Genomic DNA, 6,696 nt, shown 5'->3' with positions numbered 1-6,696 from the left:
CGCGGCCGCGTGGGTGACGCGGTCGCGTGGGATGCCAAAGTTCCCATGGGACGCGGACGTGTCGGCGACGCGGTCGCGTGGGGTGATTTGTGCCATTGGCATGCCTCCAGCGCTGCTCCTGCGAAACTCTCTGTTCGTTTTATTTTTTCCCCTCTCCTTGCGACGCGGACGCGTCGCTGATGCGGTCGCATCGCGTGCTCGCTTTTTTTTTTAAATCTGAAAAGAAAATGCAGAATGCATTGTTAATATGAATGTGATGCAAAACTCCAGGTTCAATATAATAAAATAAAATAAAACTAGAAAACAAATAAAACTAAATAAAAAATGAAAAAGGATGATCATACCATGGTGGGTTGTCTCCCACCTAGCACTTTTAGTTATAGTCCTTAAGTTGGACATTTGATGAGCTTCCTGCTATGGTGGCTTGTGCTTGTACTAATCCAGGAATCTCCACCAATGTTTGTATCTCCAGTAACCTCCGCGATCCCAAACTAGGCGCAGAAAGCCTTCAAGTAAGTTAAAGCAAGTGACCTAGCCCCAAGAGTGGTTATTGATAGAATGGATTCCAGGGTCCCAGACCTTGCCCTTGCACCCGTCTGTTGGTTGAGAAATATTGTTCCATCCGGGTGGCAAGCAGTCTGAATTCTCACGTAAGTGGCCAATCAACTTCCTAGACCCATTCAGTTGAGCTTTACACCAACCTTTGCATTTAAACTTAAAGCTTCCAACCATGATAAACCTTGCAGGATAATTCTTACCACTGACAATCTTCCTCTTATTCTTAATGCCATAAAGAGCTCTAAGTTGACCATCCGTCTCCAGTAGCCCATATTCAAGTGGGATTAGAAAGCTAGGAGATATGAAATTTACCCACTTGAATGTTGTGAAGGATGATGGCAACTTAGGGGGAGGTATTTTTAATGAAATTGCAAGTTCCACTCCCTTGTGCTCTTCTCTGATAATTACCACCTCTTTGCAAGCTTCTTCAATTTCAACCTCTTCCTCTTGGTATCTTTCTTTCAATTCAATCTCCTCTTCATTGCTTTCCAAGGGCATGGGAGGTTGTGCTTCCTCTTCTTGAATCTCCATCTCTTGATCAACCTCTTCCAAGTCTTCAACTGTGATATGCCTTGGAGGTTGTACACCCTCCTTAGCATCAAATTCAACCGTCTTGGAAGGAGGCTCTATGTCTTGACTTTCCCATGGAGGTTCTGCATCTCCTAGATCTTCAACCAACTCTTCTTCTTGAACAATGACAGCTTCTTCTACTTGTTCTAGTAAGAATTCATTCTCTGTCTTGTCCACTGGGGTTTCTGGTATCTCCTTCATGCTATGCTCTTCACTAGACTGTCCACATGGGGCTGTGGCTGATCCTTGTGTATTTAAGCATCTAGAAGCCCATTGAATTAATACTTGCCCCAGTTATTGAACGGTTGCCTGAAATTTAATTACTGTTTCCAAAAGGTTATTTAAATTTTGAATTTGAAAATTAAATTTTGAAATTTGAAAATTTTTAAATTTAAATTTTGAAAATTTTTAAATTTGATTTTTGAAATAAGATAAGATAAGATAAAAATTTTAAAAATAAAAATCTAAAAATATTTTTTTTTTCGAAAACATTAATTACAAATATTTTTGAATTTAATGAGGAAAGAGAAAAACAAAAAAAATGACACCAAATTTCAAATTTTTAGATCAAAACGAAGAAAACAACTAAGAACAGCTTGAAGGTCAAGATGAACGCGAAGAACAACTCAAAGATCAAGATGAACACCAAGAACAAATTTTTGAAAAATTTTGTAATAACTAAATAAAAACCAATAACCTCTTAATTTATGAAAAAACAAAAATAAAAACAAATAAACAAACAAAAAGCAAAAAATATTTACAATAACCAATAATAAGGCACACGTTTGCAATTCCCCGGCATCGGCGCCATTTTGACGTCAGGATTTTTGCCAGTAAAGAATGTCATAAAAATAGTCGCGTTGTAGATATAGTCTCTAAACCGACAGAAATCCCTTCGTACAAACGTTTTGGTTGTCACAAGTAACAAACCCCTTTGAAATTGATAACCGAGTATTCAAACCTCGGGTCGTCTTCTCAAGGAATTGCAGGGAGGTGTTCTTATTATTGATTATGAAAAAGTGTGTTTTTGGGGAATGTTGAGTTTGGGCAATGGGCACAGGTATATTTAAATGACAAGTAAAATAAATTACCAATAATAAAATCTCTTGGCAAGGTATGGAGAACTGGAGGTCCTATTAACCTTATTAATCTTATTATCCTCTAACTATGAAGGTAAGTTAAGTGGACAAATTAATTCCAATTTTTAATCAACAATGAGTTTAATAACTCAAGAGTTACCAATGTCTCAACCAAAGCCAAAAGAGAAAAATCTAAATTATTTATATAATAAAAAGGAGCAATCATAAGTCTGAAATACTTCAAAAAATATATTAAAGAGAAAATCAAAGTAAACATAGAGAGTCATAAACAAAATTGAAAAAAGAAATAATAGAACATTGAACCTGGGATTGAGAGTCACTCTAAAACTAAGAGAAATCCTAAATCCTAATCCTAAGAAAGAGGAGAGAACCTCTCTCTCTAAAAACTACATATACTCCTAAAATTGTGAATTATGAGAGCCTCCTCATGAATGGATGCAGTCCCCCACTTTATAGCCTCTAATCTGTGTTTTCTGGGCCACAAACTGGGTCAGAAATAGTCCAGAATTCGCTGGTTTCAAATTTTGCCACGCTGGATTTCCGTCACTGCGATGCGGCCGCATGGATCACGAGGTCACGTTGCTTAGCGTCAGAGAAACGATAACATATTATATATCAAATCGAAGCCCCGGACGTTAGCTTTCCAATGCAACTAGAACCGCGTCATTTGGATCTCTGTAGCTAAAGTTATAGCCGTTTGAGTGCAGAGAGGTCAGGCTGGACAGCTTAGCAATTTCTCCAACTTCTTGCATTCCTTCCACTTTTGCATGCTTTCTTTCCATCCTCTGAGCCATTCCTGCCTTGTAATCTCTGAAATTACTTAACACACATATCAAGGCATCTAATGGTGATAAGAGAGGATTAATAATAAGCAAATATAAGATCAAAGAAGCATGTTTTCAATCAAAGCACATAATTAGGAAGGCAAATGTAAAACCATGCAAATAGTATGAATAAGTGGGTAAAGTGTTGATAAAAACCATTCAATTGAGCACAAGATAAACCATGAAATAGTGGTTTATCAGGCGTCCTCCCTCTCTATTGAGATCTCTGAAACCTTCCCGAATGAGCATTTGTTTGCCATTCAGGAATTACCATGGTTTGCAGACATTGCAAACTACAAAGCTGCAAGGTTTATTCCCAAAGAGTACAGCAGGCAACAAAAGAAAAAATAAATTACTGATGCAAAGTACTACTTGTGGGATGAACCCTATCTCTTTAAGAGATGTGCAGACGAAATAATCCGTAGGTGTGTGCCTAGAGAAGAAGCACAGAGGATCCTATGGCATTGCTTATGCTCTGCAAAGATGCTGGAGTAAAGATGGGAATAATAGAGTATATCTCAGTGGAGCAACCAATCACTAAAATCACAATGGAAAAACAACAAATGCAGGATGATTCCATCAAGAGGAGGGCGCAAGAATTCCTACCAGAACTCCCTCAATTTGAATACTGGGAGCATCTTGAGGCATCTGTCACTAAGTTGCAAGAAACCATAGACCAAATGAAGGAAGAACAGCAAAATCAAAACAGCATGCTTTGCAAACTGCTCAAAGAACAAGAAGTGCAAGGGCGTGAATTAAGAGAACTAAAGCGTCAGAAACTATCTCTTGAAGGGCCAAGCACTCCACAGACTAAAGAGGAATCCGCTTCCCAAAGTCAAGGTTGTTGAGTTCTGATCTTAACCTTAACCCTGTGATAAATTTTTTTTTATTATTTGACTTTTACCTTAGGAGTCATACAGTAGTAATTAGTATATATATTTTGATTTCATCATTAAACATGAATAAAATAGAAGATTTTCTTCAGGATAAGGAGGCAATATTTCTCGAGTTTTTAATAGAAGAAATTCTGATTAATTACATGTTGTGGCAATGCTTTCTTCCTTCTGAATGAATGCTTGAACAGTGCATATGTCTTTGGAATTTGATGTTCTTGAATGTTAAATATGTTGGCTCTTTAAAGAATGATAAACATGAGACATGTTATTGGTAATCTGAAAAATCATAAAAATGATTCTTGAAGTAAGAAAAATCAGTGAATACAAAGCTTGCAAAAAAAAAAGCAAGCAGAAAAAGCCAATAACCCTTAAAACCAAAAGGCAACAAAGTGCTTAGGGCCACGGCCAAGACTCATAAAAGTAGCTGTGTTCAAGAATCAACATACTGAACTAGGAGAATCAATAACACTATCTGAATTTTAAGTTCCTATAGATGCCAATCATTTTGAGCTTCAATGGATAAAGTGAGATGTCAAAACTGTTTGGAAGCAAAAAGCTACTAGCCCCGCTCATTTAATTAGAATCTGAGCTTCACTCAAAAACCCTGAGATATTATCGTTTCTTAAATCATTTGTATTCTATTTTATTTATCTAGTTACTTGAGGATAAGCAACAGTTTAAGTTTGGTGTTGTGATGAGCGGATATTTTATACGCTTTTTGGGGTTAATTTCATATAGTTTTTAGTATGTTTTAGTTAGTTTTTAGTTTATTTTCATTAGTTTCTAGGAAAAATTCATATTTCTGGACTTTACTATGATTTTGTGTGTTTTTCTGTAATTTCAGGTATTTTCTGGCTGAAATTTAGGGAGCTGAGCAAAAAATCTGATTCAGGCTGAAAAAGGACTGCTGATGCTGTTGGATCCTGACCTCTCTGCACTCGGAATGGAATTTCTGGAGCTATCGGAGTCCAATTGACGCGCTTCCAATTGCGTTGGAAAGTAGACATCCAGGGCTTTCCAGAAATATATAATAATCTATACTTTGCTCAAGGATAGATGATGTAAACTGGCGTTCAACGTCAGTTCTATGTTGCAGTCTGGCGTCCAGCGCCAGAAACACGTTACAAGTTGGAGTTCAATGCCAGAAACAGGTTACAGCCTGGCGTTTGATGTGTGGAAAATGATCCGATACAAAACTCACCGGTAAGTGCACCAGGTCGCATCAAGTAATAATAACTCACGGGAGTGAGGTCGATCCCACAGGGATTGAAGGATTGAGCAATTTTAGTTTAGTGGTTGATTTAGTCAAGCGAATCAAGATTTGGTTGAGTGATTTGTGATTTGCAGAATTTGAATTGCATAGAAAGTAAAGGGAATGGGTAAATTGCATGAAATTAAAGAGAACTGAAATTTAAAGTGCTGAATCTTAAAGAACAAGAAATTAAATGGCAGAAACTTAGAACGCAAGAAATGTAAATTGCAGAATCTTAAAGTGCAAGAAATGTAAATGGCTTGAATTGTAAAGGGAATTGGGAATTGGATTTGCAGAAATTAAACAAGGAAAAGTAAAATTGCAACAAGCAGAGAAGTAAAGGATGACTTGAATTGAACCGGATCTTAAAACAGAAATGTAAATGAGCTTGAAAGCAGTAAACAGAGAATTGAAAATGGGAAATCCAGATCTCAGGACCCAAGAGACTAGATAACCAAGTCTAGATCTCAATGCCTTCCTAGATCCAACAAGCGCAATTGCAAAGAAATTAAAGAAATGTAAAGTGCAGAAAGAGTAGAAACAGAAGCAATTAATAGAAATGGAAATTCAATTGTGAAGTAAAATGAAACAGAGAGATCTTAGGATGAGATTGAAACAGAATTCCTTCAATTCTCCAAACCAAGATCCAAGACAATTGTAATTAAAATTTAAAGCAAGAAAACTAAGAGGAAGGGAATTCAATTCTCCTTCCCCGAGACTTAGAAATTAAAATTCACTCAACACCCAAAAGCTCTCCGAAAACTCTCTATGAAAACTAAAAAGAAAGCTCTCTGAAAAACTTCAAGAAAAAACTCTCCGAAAAACTTAAATCCTATGCTATTTATACACTTTCTTCAAATGGTCTTCAAGCCTTCAATTGGGCCTTTGCTCTTGATGGAATTGGGTTGATAGAAGCCTTGGTTGATTGCTCTTGGAGTTTGGAGAAGAACCGAATTGAACCGGGTTTGGAATCATGAAAGCTTGAGTAAAAGTTTGAGGCAAACTTTTACTCAAACTTTTCACATCAGCCACCCTCTTTTACTGATACCAACGTTGGGGCAAAAGTTTGGGGTCAAACTTTTGCTCAAACGTTGGCCTCCCCTTGCACACTCATGGCGCCAACGTTTGCCAAAAAGTTAGAGGCAAACGTTGGCGCAAACTTTTGCTCTCCAGGGTGTGTTGTTCATGCACCAACGTTTGCCAAAAAGTTTGAGGCAAACGTTGGCGCAAACTTTTGCTCTCCAGGGTGTTGATTTGTGATGCCAAAATTAGAATCTCCACAATACTTCTTTGAACTTCATGTCCTGCCTATGAGCTCCCATGCAAGTTTTCATAAGCATGCAACCTCAATACATAATCATACAACTAGAACCGCCACTTCTCCTAATCTTTTGCTTGCCTCAAAATTGTTTAATTCCTCAATCCTTCTTTTCAAAGAACTTTCATGTGATGCATTTTTTGAATATTGAGTGCAAACAAGTTTTGAAGAGAAAAAT

The sequence above is a fragment of the Arachis ipaensis genome, chromosome B10 (genome assembly GCF_000816755.2).
Source record: "Arachis ipaensis cultivar K30076 chromosome B10, Araip1.1, whole genome shotgun sequence".
NCBI lineage: Eukaryota > Viridiplantae > Streptophyta > Magnoliopsida > Fabales > Fabaceae > Arachis > Arachis ipaensis.
This window is presented reverse-complemented; position numbering follows the sequence as displayed.